The 17,295-nt window shown below is 42.3% G+C and overlaps 1 pseudogene; it reads right to left on the bottom strand.

Moving 5' to 3' along the window:
• Window positions 1-13,690: 13,690 nt before the first annotated feature.
• LOC148524522 (zinc finger MYM-type protein 1-like) lies at window positions 13,691-16,176 on the bottom strand (annotated as a pseudogene).
• Between the last annotated feature and the right edge of the window lie 1,119 nt (window positions 16,177-17,295).

Here is a 17,295-nt window from a genome sequence, read left to right as displayed (position 1 = left end):
AATTGGTTTTTTGAATGAATTTGAGGTTTTATTGAACAACAGAGGGGTGTTGAGGACGATGGCTAGAATCAGAACTAAAAGTCCAGAATGATGATAACATGAATCTTGAGCAATCTATGACGAGAATGCAGCAGCATAATAGGAATGAGGAATAATAATGCTGAATATCCACAATCGACGGATGCAGGAATCCTGAGTCCGAGTCACCGGGGTTCATCCAGTAAGATGAGATGGGAATCCTAGGTCAACAGTATGGAGGCATATCCAGCTAGACTGTGAAGACTTTGGCTTGCGATGAATGTGGGTCTTGAGCACACAACGGTGCATCGAACTCCAGATGTAGTACACTGTGATGCAACTCGGTGATATGGACGGAATGCATAGGGGTGCATCTATAGGTGCTCTGGGTTTATACCCCAAGTAGCATCTTTAGGTGCTTTCAGGTTTGTACCCAAAGTAACATTGGAGGTGCTTCAGGTTGTACCCAAAGTAACATCATTGGACAAAGAGCAGAACACGGTGATATAAAGGAAGTCAAAGACTAGACAATATCAGGAGCCAAATACTGGGACTTGAGAAGACATTGTACAGGCACTTAATGATCATCCAGGAAGGGTTTATATATGCAGTGTCTGTTGCTGATTGGTGATTGGCTTCCAGCTGACTAGTGAACCAGGAATCACTGGCTACAACAAGATGGCCACGCCCATGGACTGGAGACACCGTTGGCAACCCTGGAGGATGACATCACACTGCCCAAGGGACGCCTGTCAGTGTGGAGAGGAGAAACTACACTCTGCGGCTGGAGCATTGCCGCGAATATGACCGATGGCTACCCAGTACCACAAAGCGGAGACTGGAGGTGAGTAATCCTGCTGGCTGGGCTCTGCATCGGGACGACGAAAAATTGAGTTTCTGACAGTACTCCCCTTTTAAGGGTGGACAGTGGATGCCCCTTAGGTTTCTGTGGAAATCTGGAATGGAAGTTGTGCACCAACCTAGGTGCATGTACATCTGTAGCCTTGATCCAGGACCTTTCTTCTGGGCCATAACTTTTCCAATCCGCAAGATATTGTAATAGACCTTGGTACCAACGAGAATCCAAGATCTCTATGACTTCAAACTCCAATCCCATAGCAGTCTGCACTAGTGGTGTCGTAGGAATCTTCATGGAAACTATTCAACATTAATGGCTTTAGTAAGGAAACATGAAAAGTGTTGGGAATTCGCAGATTAGGAGGAAGGTGTAATTTACATGCCACAGGATTGAGGAACAGTTTGATCTGGAAAGATCCAATGAACCAATGGGCGAACTTCATGGTGGGCACCCTCAGTCTCAAATTCTAAGTTGAAAGTCACACATGATCACCATGAGAAAACTTGGGCACAGCAGAACGTTTTCTGTCTGCAAAGACTTTGTAGTTATGTGATACTTTCTTAAGGAACAGCTGAACTTGTCTCCAAATCTGCGCAAAATGTTGTAAAGCAGAACTGGTAGAGGGAACTTCCACAGTGGGGAACTCAGGGATGCATGGATTTAATCCGTAGTTGGCGAAGAAAGGACTCACCCCTGTAGATGAATGATAATGGAAATTGTGGGTGAACTCCGTCCATGGTATGAAGTCTGCCCAGTCATCCTGAGAAGAGGATAAATATATTCTGAGGAAAGTTTCCAGATCTTGATTTACCCTCTCGGTTTGACCATTCGACTGTGGGTGGTAGGCAGAGGAAAACTGTAACTTAATCTGTACAGCAGAACACAGAGCTCTCCAGAAACGGGCCACGAATTGAACTCCACGATCTGACACTATCTCCTGAGACAGTCCGTGCAAACAAAAGACTTTTTTAATGAACAGTCATGCCAATGTTTCAGCAATAGGAAGACATGGGCCATTTTAGTGAACCGGTCCACTATGTCCCAGATGACAGTGAATCCCTTGGACTCTGGTAGATCAGTAATTATGTCCATCAATAGATGTGTCCACAGTTTCACTGAAATCGATAAGGGGTGGAGTAACCCTGCAGGAGATTGTTGTGAACTTTTATGCTGAGCACACTTAGAACAAGATCGTATAAATTCTTGTACATCGATTTTCATGGAGGGCCACCAATACTTTTGTTGCAGAAAAAAAATTGTTTTACGTACTCCTGAATGTCTGGAAAAGAAAGAGTCATGAGCCCAGGATAACAATTTTTTCCATAACTCTGGAGCAACAAAGGTTCTTCCTCGAGGAGGAGTAGGGGAACCTTCAGTGATTGCGAAGGCCATAGGGCTGACAATAGGATACTCCTGCGTGGAGGTTTGCTTATCTTCTTCCAACATAGTCCTTGGAAAGGGCATCGGCTTTGACATTTAAAGATCCTGGGCAGTATTTTAAAACAAAATCAAAATGAGAAAAAAAGAGTGCCCAGCGGGCCTAGAGAGATTTCAAACACTGAGCTGATTTCAGGTACAAGAGATTTTTGTGGTCTGTATAAATGGTAATAGTATGTTTTGCTCCTAAGCCAATTTAATGGCCAACAGTTCCTGGTCACCGATGGAGTAGTTCTTCTCAGCTGGGGAGAATCTAAGGGAAAAGAACCCACATGACATGAGCTTCCCATCCAGAGATATCTGAGACAAGACTGCTCCCACTCCGTAAACAGATGCATCCACCTCCAGGATGAAGGATTTCTCAAGGTCGGGCTGTAAAGGAATTGGTGCAGAGGAAAAGGCTTGCTTGAGAGTCTGAAGAGCTAGGAGGGCTTCCGGAGACCAATCAGCTGGGTTTGATCCCTTTCGGCTAATAGAAGTGATGGGCGCCACAATGGTGGAGAAAGACTTGATGAACTTCCTGTAATAGTTGGCAAAGCCCAGGAATCTCTGAACAGCTTTCAGCAAGGTGGGAAATACCCAATCCTGAATAGCCTTGAGTTTCCTAGAATCCATATGCAATTCTGAACCTGAGATCACATATCCAAGAAATACTTTGGTGAGAACCTCAAAAACACATTTTGACAATTTTTCAAAGTGGTGATTGGCACGCAGATGGAGCAAATCTTCTTTGATATGTTGTCGGTGGGTATGGAGATCATTTGAAAAAATGAGGATATCGTCCAAGTAGACAATGACGAACTGATATAGAACATCCCAGAAGATCTCATTGCAAACTCTTGAAATACTGTGGGAGCATTACAGAGACCGAAGGGTATCACTAGATATTTGTAATGCCCATCCCGGGTGTTGAACGTGGTTTTCCACTCATCACCTTCTTGAATTCTTAATAAATTATAGGATCCTCTGAGATCTAGTTTAGAGAAGATTTGGGTGCATTTAACCCGGTCAATGAGCTTGCTGATGAGGGGCATGGGGTATTTTTCTTAATGGCGATGTTGTTGAGACCTCGATAATCAATGCATGGTCATAAGCCTCCATATTTTTCTTCGCAAAAAAATACCCAGTATCGGCAGGAGACGAGAAAGGTCAAGTAAATCCCTTCTTCAAGTTTTCTTGGATGCATTTATACATGGATTGGGTCTCTGGGATCGGCAGAAGATATGTACAACCCCAGGGAGGCATTTTTCCAAGCATCAAGTTGATGGGATAATCCCAAGGGTAATGAGGTGGCAGTTTATCACCCACTTGCTCCAAAATTATGTCTGAAAAGTCCAGGTACTGATTAAGAATAGCATCAGAAGGATGAACCTTGGTGTCCGCAACTAGAACCACTCGATCTAGGCAATGCTGATGACATTAAGGACTCCAAGAAAGAAGCTGAGCAGCAGACCAATCGATATGCAGATTGTGCCAAGTAGCCATGGCAATCCAAGGACTACTTCATGGGAGGTAGTTTAGATGACCAGATACTCCATTTGTTCCATGTGTAAGACTCCAACTTTCATTGTAAGGGCTTTGGTTGTATGGGTGATAATCCCGTCATTGATCCATGTCCTGTTGACAGTGGTGAGGGTAATAGGGCGATGAAAAAAACAAAAGGTGTAAGTCAAGAGAGACTTAAACCTAAAAGGACTCTATAAGGGTGCACTCCAATAGCTTAGAAATATGACTGATAAAACATAACTTTTATTAATATCATTAACCTTTCAGAATAAGAGGACTCACAATAATGTCATAGACTTGACCAAAGTAGTGAAAAGAGTGAATAGAAAAATCTTGGTTATAATAACCCAGATAAGGTTGGCGAAATATGAACAAAACATATACTAGACAATATTAGGTAAAGATGTGGGCCACTGGGAAATATGAGTAAATAATCATGGAAATACATAACCTGAATTCAGGTAAAAGATATCCAATAAAGAAATGTGTAATCACTCGTGTTATATATAACAGCCAATTGGCCTAGAATTGTTCTAATAAAGTATAAATGAAGAAACATGCAAGTTTAGGGTAAGTGGGTGCTAAAGATTCTACAACCAGACTCTGCTGCTCAGTCTCATGCACTGCTGCAGAGGAGGAGGAGGAGTGAGAGATCTGCTGGTGTAGTAGTCCCGTGAAAATAAAGTTATGAGAGGTTCCCGTCTGCAACCCCAATTTCTGCTGTTGGTTGTCATACCCTACGGGCCTTGGACAACAAATGAGAGAATCATCAGGTTGGTATTAGGACCTCCCAGAAAATACATATATATAGTGAGATATAGTGAAGTCACATGACAGATTAGTATGAAAAAAAGGAGGGATAAAAACAACATCTAAGTTCTCAATTGAGGGATGCGTCTCAACCGTGGATGTAATTTTTGCACCCAGTCATAGTAGATCCATGTCCTGTTGACAGTGGTGAGGGTAATAGGGCGAAGCAGGAGACAGACTGGAACGGCTAACTGATGTACAATGGACGAGGAAATGAAGTTTCCAGCAGCGCCTTAATCAATCAGGGCAGAGAACTCTAAAAATTGCGATTTGATGTCTTCGATAAAGACAGGATTGGTACAATCTTGATTTGGGAAGGATACAGCAAGAACCCCTAGTCTGACTCCCTCCTCAAAGACTAAGTCGTCCTTTTCCCGGTCTCAACGGGCATTTATTCAGAAAGTGTTCTGAGGAAGCGCAGTAGTGACATAGATTCTGTCGCCATCTACGCTGTTTCTCCTCTTCCATTAGTTTGGCATGATTCACCTGCATCTGTTTGTCGCTACCAGAAGTGCAAGGCTGAGGTAGAGGACGATTCCTGAAATGGTCACTTCGGCTCTTTTCAAAACCTCTTTCATGCATACATAGATCAATTTTGACACTAACAGATATCAGATCTTCTAGATTATCCGGTAGATCCCGGGTGACCAATTCATCCTTAAGCCAATCTGAGAGTCTATTCCAGTAGGCAGCTTTCAAAGCTTCGTTATTCCACTGTAGCTCAGCTGCTACTGTCTGAAACTGGACTACAAATTGCCCAACAGGGTGAGACCCTTGTTTCAATCAAATAATGTCGACAGAGGCTGCAACGGATCTGTCCAGCTCGTCAAATATTCTCTTGAAGGAGCAAATTAACTCTTGGTAGTTCAAAACCAGCGGATCATTCCTCTCCCATCGTTGGGATACCCAATCCAATGCTGTGTCAGTCAAGAGGGAAATAATATATGCCACTTTTGCCTGGGGATGGAAAGTTCTGTGGGAGAAGTTCAAAGCGCACCTCACACTGGTTAAGAAACCCACAGCAATATTTGGGGTTACCATCAAAGCGATTTGGAATCGGGAGGCGTAAGTGAGATCAACGGCACCTGCTGGGGTGACTGATGGAACGGCTGTCGTAGGGGGTGAACCAACCTAAAACTTGTCCAATCAAACTGAAAGTTCCTGTAAACATTGGAGTACCCGTGCTTATGTATTCTCCTGTGTCTCCAGTCGAGCCGTAAGGTTATGCAGGGCTTGAGCCCCAGAAGCCCGATCCTATTCAGGATTCATTAGGCCTGTACAAACTGTCACGACTCTGGGAAAGTTGGCCTCCTGTGACGAATCAGATTCTGTGGGCTGAGACCATGGTAACAAGACCTGAGGAGGTTTAAGATAGCTTTTCCTCATAGGAGAAATAAGACTTGAATCCTTGTGGTTTTTTGAATGAATTTGAGGTTTTATTGAACAACAGAGGGGTGTTGAGGATGATAGGTAGAATCAGAACTAAAAGTCCAGAATGATAAGAACATGAATCTTGAGCAATCTGTGATGAGAATGTAGCAGCATAGTATGAATGAGATGACTGGTATAAGTACATGAACTCCACAACAAGCAGAACACTAGTCAGATAATGCTGAATATCCACAATGAACAGATGCAGGAATCCTGAGTCCGAGTCACCAGGGTTCACCCAGTAAGACAAGACAGGAATCATAGGTCAATGGCATGGAGGTATATCCAGCTAGACTGTGAAGACTTTGGCTTGCAGTGAATGTGGGTCTTGAGCACACAATGGTGCATCAAACTCCAGATGTAGTACACTGTGATGTGCCACGGTGATATGGATGGAATGCGTAGGGGTGCATCTATAGGTGCTCTGGATTTATACCCCGAGTAGCATCTTTAGGTGCTTTCAGGTTTGTACCCAAAGTAACATTGGAGGTGCTTCAGGTTGTACCCAAAGTAACGTCTTTGTACAAAGAGCAGAACACTTTGATATACAGGAAGTCAAAGACTAGACGATATCAAGAGCCAAATACTAGGACTTGAAAAGATGTTGTTTAGGCACTGAATGATCATCCAGGAAGGGTTTATATATGCAGTGCCTGTTGCTGATTGGTGATTGGCTTCCAGCTGACTAGTGAACCAGGAATCACTGGCTGCAACAAGATGGCCGCACCCATGGACTGGAGACACCGCCAGCAACCCCGGAGGATGGCGTCACACTGCCTGAGGGACGCCTGTCAGTGTGGAGAGGAGAACCTGTGTCCTGCGGCTGGAGCATTGCCGTGAAGATGACCGGTGGCTGCCCCGGACCACAAAGCGGAGACCGGAGGTGAGTAACCCTGCTGGCTGGGCTCTGCGTCGGGACCCGGAAACGGAGTTCCTGACATCTACAGTTGCCCTAAATGACAAGACACCTACTGAAGTGTGGGCAAAGAGAAAACCAAATGTAAAACATCTCAACTTTTGGAGGCACTGTCTAGGCACACATACCAAAGGAAAGAAGGCACAAGCCAGATTCAAAATCCATAAAGTGCATCATGCTTGGCTATTGCAATGAAAGTAAATGCTACAGATTATAGAATCCAAATACCAGAAAGCTTGTCAAGCCTAGAGATGTTATATTCAAAGAAACAGCACAATTTACAGAAAAGCTAGAAGTTGAAATGCAGAGCAAGCATATGTGACTGAATATGCCAGCAACTCGAGATATGTCTGAACCAGAAACTACCAAAAGTTATTCTACAAGATCATATATTGAGAAGCCACCTAAAAAATTTGATGAGGCATTTGCAAATATTGCATTCTATGAACTTCAAGACATCCAGAATATAAACTCAATGTACGAATAGGGTGAGTTGAAGTTCAAATTAAGCAAATAGACTTTTCAAGACTTAAAAGTCACAAGTGTGGAAGACATCAGGAATCTTGAGAGTCCCAGTAGTCCTGAGTTCATGAATATAGAGACTGTTGTTGTGGTCCATGCTGTGAGTGACAGGAGTCTTGCTGATATACCTACCAAGAAGAGTGGATCAAAGTCTCTTTACATGTTGATGTTTTCTAATTTGACTAACCCTGTTTTTTTATACTGTATGTTGCTATGAAGAAGCTTTGACTAAATGTTTGTGTAATATGGAGAAGCTTTTAGCCAGGGGAGGGTTTGAAAACATAAAGTGCTACTGCACAGACTCCATGTTGTAAGCTCCAGGGAAGCAAGTTGGCCAACGAACCTAAAACTGTGCATGCATGGCACCAGAAACTTGAGAGTTTAGCAATTCCACACAGCTTTACAGAGAGCCTGCACCACTACCTATATACACTCACACCAGCTGTAGAGCTGAATGACACCCCACTCCACTCAAGCTATGCTCCACATAACCAGTGTGTATAACTGTGAGTACTGCTGTACTGCATCTACCATCAATAAAGCACTCCACTGGTTAAGCATTTGGGCTGTTTGTTGTCTCAGGGCATCTGCTGGTGTATACACTAACTCTGTCACACCAACCTGTACACACATATTCCAACACATCATGTACCCAACAACCTGAGGAAAATTATGAAGTAGCATGTGGGTCTCCATAGAATAAAAAGGTTCAATATGTTCTTATACATTTCTTCTTTTTTTTCCACCAAGCAACCAAAAGAAAGAACCTGAATACAAAGAAGTACTGAGAAAATATGTTGTCCATAACTGTGATACTTACAGAAAGGCTTCTGGTTACAGGGCCCTCACATATTCCTGAGATACAAGTAGCAGCAATCAGCAGATAAAACACAGGAAGAAGTAATTCTCCATTCTGTAGAGCATGAGTACGTTCCTTGAGCAAAAGATAATAGGCTGCATCAGCAACAGGCTGATACTCTGCTTATTATGCGTGCCCAAGCTGTACCTCCTCCTCCTCCTCCTCCTGATTGGCTGCAGGTTTGTAGGAGTTCCACAGTCTACTGTACATGCATGTCATCAGCCAGCACATTCACAAAGACCTGAAATATATGGCATTCTCACAGTCTACTCAACATGGATGGAAAATTATTTGCACTGCATCAACACCAGCCTAGTCCAAATGACATCGATAAATTGAGCAGCTCAGGTTAGGTTGTTAATAGAACTGTTGTGAAAAACAGGTGTTATTTGTGTGTAATTGTAGCAATAAATGTTAGGGTGTGTCAACAAGAAATAAATAAATAAATGAAAATAGCATTACAAGTGAATAAAATCAATAAAACTAGTTGCTGATTAGCAATAATGTTATAGCTCTTTTCTTATATTTCCTGTGCTTCTAAGAAGCCGGATAAGTGCGGTAATAAGTCATTTATGGCTGGAATGCTTCCTCACCCTAAACTTGCCCTGTCACTTACCTCCGGTTCTTCTGTAGGGCTGGTGGTCTCTTCTCCCTGCTGATGTTTCTGGTCTCTGTAGTCCACTCTGGCAGGATATGGGGGAGGCCAGATAGTGTCAGTATTAGGGGTAGTTAGTCCTTGGTGCAGGTAAGCTCCAACACATTTTGTACTTGGTGTACTTTATTCTCTGGATTTTTACAGGTAAATTATCACTACTGCCCCATCAGATGCTGTTTTATTGATTGCCACAGCACAGCTTTGAAAAATATATACTAGGTAAATTATCACTACTGCTATATTAGTTAAGAGCAATTTCTATAAAGGAACTTAGGAATGTATTATGAATCTGTGATGGTCCACTCCCTTCTCACAAATTGTTTATCTTAGACTTTATTGCATCCCAATTTAGTGTGTGTTGAGCTCTGGGGGTGGGGTCCCAATCAGAGAGCACACAGACACATGTTTGTAACTTTAGTATTTAGTGATCAGTAAGGCTGCATAGACGTAGGCTGTATTAGATTCAAAGTATTAGATTATAAGTGTAATTACAATTTGATAACTAAGTCAGAGTTAAACTGGAGGAAAACTGAGGGAAAACAAACTCAAAACCAGAAGACTTTCAGAACGATAACAATCAACATATTTATGTGAATTACCGAAGTCACCATCTGCTGCTGTATGCATATCCAGGAAACTCCTTACTGCACTCACTGCTTGGACATTGCAAATACTTCCCTACCTGCGTGCTGCTCTTGTTGACTGATCTTTGTTGATCATAACACTTCCGACTGGATCGGCTCTGTACATCTTGTTTCTATTGCCTTTTCCCATTGCATCACATCTATCCACTTTAATCATTTGTTTAATAACTAATTCCTGTACCCACTACTCACACACCTCTCTTTATATATCACTTTTGGAGCTGCACTCATACATTAGCAGCGCTGTTCTTTTATCTCTATTTTTTAACATTTAACAACTTTAATCCACACTGTCTCTATATCACACAGCCTCCACTACAGTTTTCATCTCACTTATAACCTCATCCACAACATGAACACTCTTACTTCAAACACCCCCATTATTCAGTGCCCACATATCCCTTCCCCTCTTTTCTTCTCCACTTGCTGTTCCCCCTTTTTTTCTCTCATTAGTCTGCTTTCCAACCCTCTGCTTCTTTCCCCTGCCTTTCCTGTTCCTCCACTTTAGACCACCTCCATGGCCTTGATACCCCACCACTATGCCCACCTGGTTCTGCCTGTCACATCCAGGGCTGCCAAGAGAAATTCATGGCTTGGGTACTGCAACATCGTGTGGGACCACAGCATGTTGGACATGGCTGCACTCATTTGTGGGTCGGTCTAGCATGTGAGATATGTATACCCACTCACAGGAGCATGGCATAGCACCCAGCAGCTGGGATTAAAGTAGTCACTGCTGTATCAGGGTGGCAGGACAGTCCCATAAAATATCCATTTTTTATCAGGATGTATTTAGATGCTAAAATGTAACACACAATAATTAAAGTGCTACAACTTTATTTTGTACATCTCTCATGTAAATAACACGTAATCAAAATCTATATTCTGTTATAGAGATAGATGAATGAAGGACTTAATTTTTACATAACATCAGGTCATCTTAAACACACACATTCCGCAGCACATATCGTAGCCCACTGCTCCATGCTCCTTCCTCACTATCTACCCCATCTGTGTTGCCCCTGTCTATCTGCCCCTCCCCTTTAGAGTGTAAGCTCTCATGAGCAGGACCCTCATCCCTCACGTGCTTCTCCTCCCCCTACTTATAGTATCATTTACTCCTAACTCACCACAATGACACCTAACACCTGGTTGCTCATGTTCTGCTGCTTGTGTTATGCAGCTTTGGTTATCAACCATGTCCTTGTCCTGCATTGTTTTATGTTACTATTGTTACTATTAACTATTTTTCTTGTGTGCTCATTTATGTACTTTGTAAGGTGCTGCGGAACCTTTGTGGCGCCATATAAATTAAGGATGATAATAATAATAATAATAATCAAGGATACTAAAGGCTGCAAGGATAGGTCCTTTATGTAAACAGGATAAGCATTTAGTTGAGGTCTCATGGGTGTCCTGACAGAATTGTGGGATGGTGAAATGCATGTAGATGATGATGGCAACTGCTTTTGCAAGTGGCAGAATGGGGCGGTGTGGTCGCATAGATTTGGCTGAATACAGGTGGAAATCCGCATTTATTTCCCAATGCGTAAAAGCTAGACTCTAAATCAGGCCTAAAGTGTTCCCAGCAGTGGCGTCACAAGGGGGGTGCGGACCTATCATTAGCCCCACACCAAAATCCTGATACAGGCATACCGAACGTAGGTAAGCCGGGCATCAGGAGCTCTTAGCCGTGGGGGCGGGTTAGGTTTAGGGACTCCTGAGGGGACTTAGGGTTAGACACCCCCCTCCAGGAGGGTTAGGGTTAGGCTAGGGGAAGGGGGGTTAGGGTTAGACACCCCCAGGGGAGGTTAGAATTAGGCACCTCCCATGGAGGGTTAGGTTTAGGGTGCAGGGAAGGGGGGTTAGGTTTAGGCATCCCTGGGGGGTGGTTAAGTTAGGCCACTAAGGGGGAGGTTAGGGTTAGGCACCACTAAGGGAGAATTAGGGGGGGAGAGGGGAGGGTTAGGGTACTTACTTACCCTAGTTGGGATCTTCATCTGCCGGCCTTCCGGCATTGGGATTTTATCCGCCGGGCTTACATCCAGCTATATTACATACTCATTCCGAGAAATCAATGCAATATACTGTTTTCCAATAGTGCTCAGTGAAACACTTTGCCTAAATCAGTAGTCTACTCTAAGCTAAACCTTTACCACCATCTAGTGGCAGATGAGAATATTTGTTCTGTTCTTAATTTGGATTCATACTTTCATCACTTTTATGTGTAACGTAAGTTTCTAGTTAATCATGAGAAAAACTATAAGAATATCTGTTTTTCTTTATCTATCCTAATACTAATTGTGTAAAGTGTAAACAGCTGTGGTTTTGCTGAACTTTATGAACTTGTTCAATTTGTGCAATAACTGAGTACGTAATGTATCATACAGGCTGTGCAATGATTTCCTGTGGTTCCATAAGCATCTGAAATTTAAAACTAACTTGCTGTACATTAGACATGGTTGCCGACTTTCTAGCTGACCGCACCAGGAGGGGACAGCCAGGTCAGCAGAATATAGGATGTGAGGGGAACATGGTTTGACAAAATGGAGGTGCAGGAGCATGACAATGTGATTGCGCCTTCGAGGCCCCACTCCCGCCTTACAATGCTGATAAAGTGGGGCCTACTTTGACGCAATTCAGCAGGAACAATGTCATTGGCCTCCCGGATCATCCATTTTACTCAGGAAATGGGCAGAGTAGTGTATGACCACAAAAGGCAGTGGTGTCCCTCCCTGCGGTGTTATATGGTACGGAGAGCCACCAAAAGGGGGTGTGGCCCCTGTGCAGGGGGCGTGGTCACACGGGAAGGGCCGTGGCCTTGTGGACCAAACCCCTGGGGTCCTGTGCTTATTACTGGGAAGGGTGTTGCCAGAGGTATGGACTGCACTGTGTGCAGTGCCTGCTCCCTCACAGTGTCAGGAGCCAAGTGCTGCACTTAATGCTACAGTGCAGCACCTGGCTCCTGTCACTGAGTAGGAGTCTGCAACTTGGTGTCACCCAGGGGTTGGCTGGTAACTTTTAGCCCGGGGGGCATATATAATGAAGTACTCTCTCTTTTTCATTAACCACCTCACAGCTACCCCCCCAGTCCCTTCAGTGTCTACCATACCCACACTTTTGAATATTGTAAATTACATTTGCCAACATTCACACTTTTCAAAGCCATAGGAAAGGCACCATTAAAACTGAGACCAGTCTCAGACTATTATATTAACACAGCAAAGAGACGTTGAGACTCAGGTCCTCATTCCTCTGCCTGTTAAAGAGAAAACCAATTTGCAACAAAGACGTGGAGTCCACATGAGTACATTTGGAGTCCCCCTGGCCCATTCAATCACCCCCACCCCAAACTTACCTGCTTTACATTGTTCCCGTTCTGTGGCTGTTCCAAGCAGAGGCGTCACTAGGATTGGTGTCACCCAGTGTGGTAGCTCATGGTGTCACCCCCCCAAATGGACTTTGTATCACACCACACGGAATCCTTAGTTCTGTCTTTGAACTATCACTAAATGCAATGGCAATAGTAATAAAATAAACAGCTAACAAAACTAACATTATACCTTTAAAATACAATATCACAGGTAAAAAATAATAACATTTACATAAGTGTTATGCAAACTAAACTCAATGCCTAAATTATTTGACTCAACAGTTTCATGACTTACTAGCCACAAACTTAGACTATAAAATGCTTTTGCATTGCAATGAGGTTTTTCATGTGTTAGCCAAGATTCGGAAGGTTAGCATAGGGATGAAGACATTAAGAGAAACTCTCGTGAACAGCATGCCAAACCATATTAAATTTATTATATTCAGCAAGTATATCACACAAAGTATTCATTTGCACACCTCTATAATTTAGTTTGAAGTAATACCATAAAAAACATAAACAGTAACAAATATAGAAGCATTTTAGCACTTAATGAACATCTCCACAAGAAAATTAAAACTTTCCTTTCCTGGCCTTCACAGCTGCAAACTTGTGAATCACTTCATCAAAGTCAATGCCGTTTGCCATCTCACTTTCAACTCATAGAATTGCAAGGTCTGAAAGCCTTGACTGTCCCATGGTAGATCGCAAATAGTTCTTTATAAGTTTCAGCTTTGAAAAGCTCCTCTCATATGAAGCCAAAGACACACAGATCTTCAAAAATAATTTTAGACTTAGTGAAAGGTTTGGTAGAGATTCTACAAAGTACCATTCTGCTATGAATTTCAAAATATCTAATATTACCCAATCTTTGGCTTTTTCCAGATCAATCTTTGCTGCTCTCAGGTGCCTTCTTAGCCTTGGTATTTCTATTAAAAGTGCACTTTCAGATAACTCATCATAGAAAGTGGTCAATTTTGGAACGGACACCTTTAACTGTTCATCAGTGGTAGATATGAGACTCTTCGCTTGAAGAGCTTCAAACATGGCTGCTATTTTCTGTATGGCTCTTGATCTGATCTGAAGTTCAGAATGAAAGCAATCAATGCACTCAAGCATTGCCCTCCAATTTTCTTCTTGAAGAGAGAGTCCAGCATCGCTTGCTTGTTCTCCTGCCAACCTCTTCTTGACCCTTGCTCTTCTCTGAACTGCAATTCCATATTCATCTGACTTTAAAAGTGCCTGTTCAATTGCATTCTCCACTAGTTGACTGCATTCATCATGCAAAAAAAGTTTAAGTGCCTCTAACTTTGTCACCACCTTGTCAAGAGTTAAGCCCTTTGTCTGCAGGTACTGCTGTGTTAGAATAACTTCCTGAAGTACATTACACCAGAAGTATAGGTAGCACGGAAAAGTGAAATCACAGACAGCAAGCAAAAGAGTTTGCGCTGCTCCCCTTGTGTCCAAATTTTCATGTAGATCACAAAGAGCTTCAATCGCCTCCACAAACTTATCAAACTTCTCCTTAACTGGTGTAACAGCAGCATGATGAGCACTCCAGCGTGTTGTTGACAGCCTTTTCACTGAGACTCCAGTATTTTCCATTAACACATCCCATCGATGGGTGGAAGCAGCAAAGAAAGAAAACATTCTTTCAAGAGTCCCAAAAAATGTCACACATGATGGATTTTCAGCAAAAGAATGCTGACCACACAAATTAAGCGGATGGTCTACACACCCACTAAAAATAGCCTTCCTGTTCTTTTTTTTAAGAATGGCTTACACACCTCCATGGATTACAGCCATAGTGGCAGCATTATCATAGCCTTGAGAGCGGCGCATCATTATGTCCAGTCCATCATTTTCCAGTGTTTTAAGAATGACAGAAGTGAGGTCAGCAGCTGTTTTCCCCTTTAAAGGAAAAAATCCAAGAAATACCTCCTTTACTTCAACTTTCATATCGTTGATTTTTACATATCTGATCACTTTGCACATCTGGTCAGTATGTGTTATGTCAGGTGTGCTGTCAAACATGATCCCAAAACAGTTTGCAGACTTTATGTCAATGACAAGCTTCTCCTTCACATGGTTTGCCAAGGCACTTATAAACTCATTCTGAGTGTTTGGTGCTAGCTAAGAGACTGACACTTTAAGTTTACATCTGCTCTGTTTTAATCTCATAAGGTGCTCTTTCAGCACTGGATCATATTTTGACAGCATCTCAACCATCTCAAGAAAGTTCCCTTTATGTAATGAAAGTTCATCTTCCTTGTGGCTACGGAATGCTAGATTCTGCTTGGAAAGAAACATGTTATATGAAGCAATCTGTTCAAGATATCCCTCCACTTTTTCTTCTCCATTTCCATTAAAGAAGTATTTTTGGCGTCAATGGTTTTGTGCAGCCTAAGTCCTGCTGCTAATGTTTTCTACTTTTCAAGGCAACATAGGTGCTCTTCGGATGTCTCATGGTTATATACTTTAGGGTTCAGTTTCCACCACATCTGAAACCCAGTCACAAATTTGGATGTCGTACTCGTAGTACTAACTGCAAACAGTCGGCAGCAAAAACAGTATAATTTGTTGCTGACAACTAAGTAAATCATCCATGACCGTAGAATTTTCTCGCCATTTGGCATCATCTTGTAAAACCAATCTTTTGAAAGCTGACGTACACCACCCTTTGCTTTTCCATCTGAATCTTGCCTTGCCACTGCACTGAAAGGCCCATCTTTGTTCAGGAAAGAAGCACGTCCCTTTTTGATGATTTCAATCCGAAAGTGATCTGGAACTAGTATTTCCCAGAAAGAAACATCATGGAAAATTTGCAAATCTTTCTCCATAACATCACTCATCTCCATTGCAGTAACAAGGCTAGAGTCACTTTTAGCACTTTCTTCTGCTTCACATTCTTCGATTTCCACTCCTTGTTTTTCTGCTGTAAATTCTGCAATTTCCACTTCTTGCTCTTCCGTAGAATGCATGCAATCATCAGAAGAATTAGTATTATCAATTGGAGACTGACACGGAGGAGCTGTGTCTTTTGATGAACCCTGGCCATCATCCTGTCTTTTGACAAATTGAAGCATGGATCCAGATTGTGTTTTCAGTGCTTTTTTCTTGTTTCTTTTGCCTTCCTTTGCTGGCATCCACTTGGCCTCTTTGCTTTATGTACACCATGCAGCATGATTGAATATTACTGCACAATATAAAATTGCATAATAGAATTTTTTTGCAAAATAAAATAAAAATATGTAAAATGTAAATCTATTGTAAATAGTACAGGCAAAGGAAGGAAAACCTTGGACCATGTGATTCTGCTGTTACCCTGCCAGGTTAATTACAGGTGCAGAACACTGCATGGGGAAGTTAATTTCAATATTTAAATACACCCTGTGAGTCAATGAGAAAAGGTGTATATTTTACCCCTAATAAGTCAATATTGAAATCAATGCAGGGTTCAAAAACATGCAACATTTAGAAAAGGCAAACAAAACATTTTGAAAAACAAAAAAAAGGTAATGTTAATATACAGTATGTATACAGATGTGTCCTCATATGCCAGGTCGCTTAAGAATTTTCTAGCGTTGGGCATCTTCTTTGCTTGTTTCTAGCTAAAAATGCATCCTAGTTGCAACGTAATGTGACTAGGACGTAAATGGAGGATTATTATTATTATTATTATTATTATTATTATCATCCTTTATTTATATGGCGCCACAAGGGTTCCGCAGCACCTTACATAGTACATAAACATAGTGCACAAACATAGTACATAGACATAGTACATAGACAGTTGAGCAGAACAAGAAAACAGTGTCATACAGTTTAAGACAATGCAAGACAAGTACATGGTATATAAACACTGCTGCAACAGAAGCAGAATGGCAAAAGTCACGGGTTAGGTGCTTTTGAGTATAGAGCAGATAGTATAAGTAAACAAAGGATAAGCACAAGAGGAAAGAGGGCCCTGCTCGTGAGAGCTTACATTCTAGAGGGGATGGGCAAACAGACAGGGGTGACACGGATGGGGTAGAAAGTGAGCATGGGACAGAGGGTTAGGATGATAGATGGGTGGATTCCTATTTTACAGTATGTGTGGAAGTCATTTGAATTAAGATTTATGCCACTGACATTCTACTTTAAGAGGCAGTTTTTGTAGGTGTCTGTGGAAAGCCATGGCTGTTATATCAGTTTACGTGAAGTCTGACGGGTGGCTGAAGCGACGTCATGAAGGGCTATTTAGAGAGTTTGGTTAACGTATAAAC

Source organism: Taudactylus pleione, unplaced genomic scaffold (genome assembly GCF_031769625.1).
Source record: "Taudactylus pleione unplaced genomic scaffold, aTauple2 ptg000117l, whole genome shotgun sequence".
Taxonomy (NCBI): Eukaryota; Metazoa; Chordata; class Amphibia; order Anura; family Myobatrachidae; genus Taudactylus; species Taudactylus pleione.
This window is presented reverse-complemented; position numbering and strand designations above follow the sequence as displayed.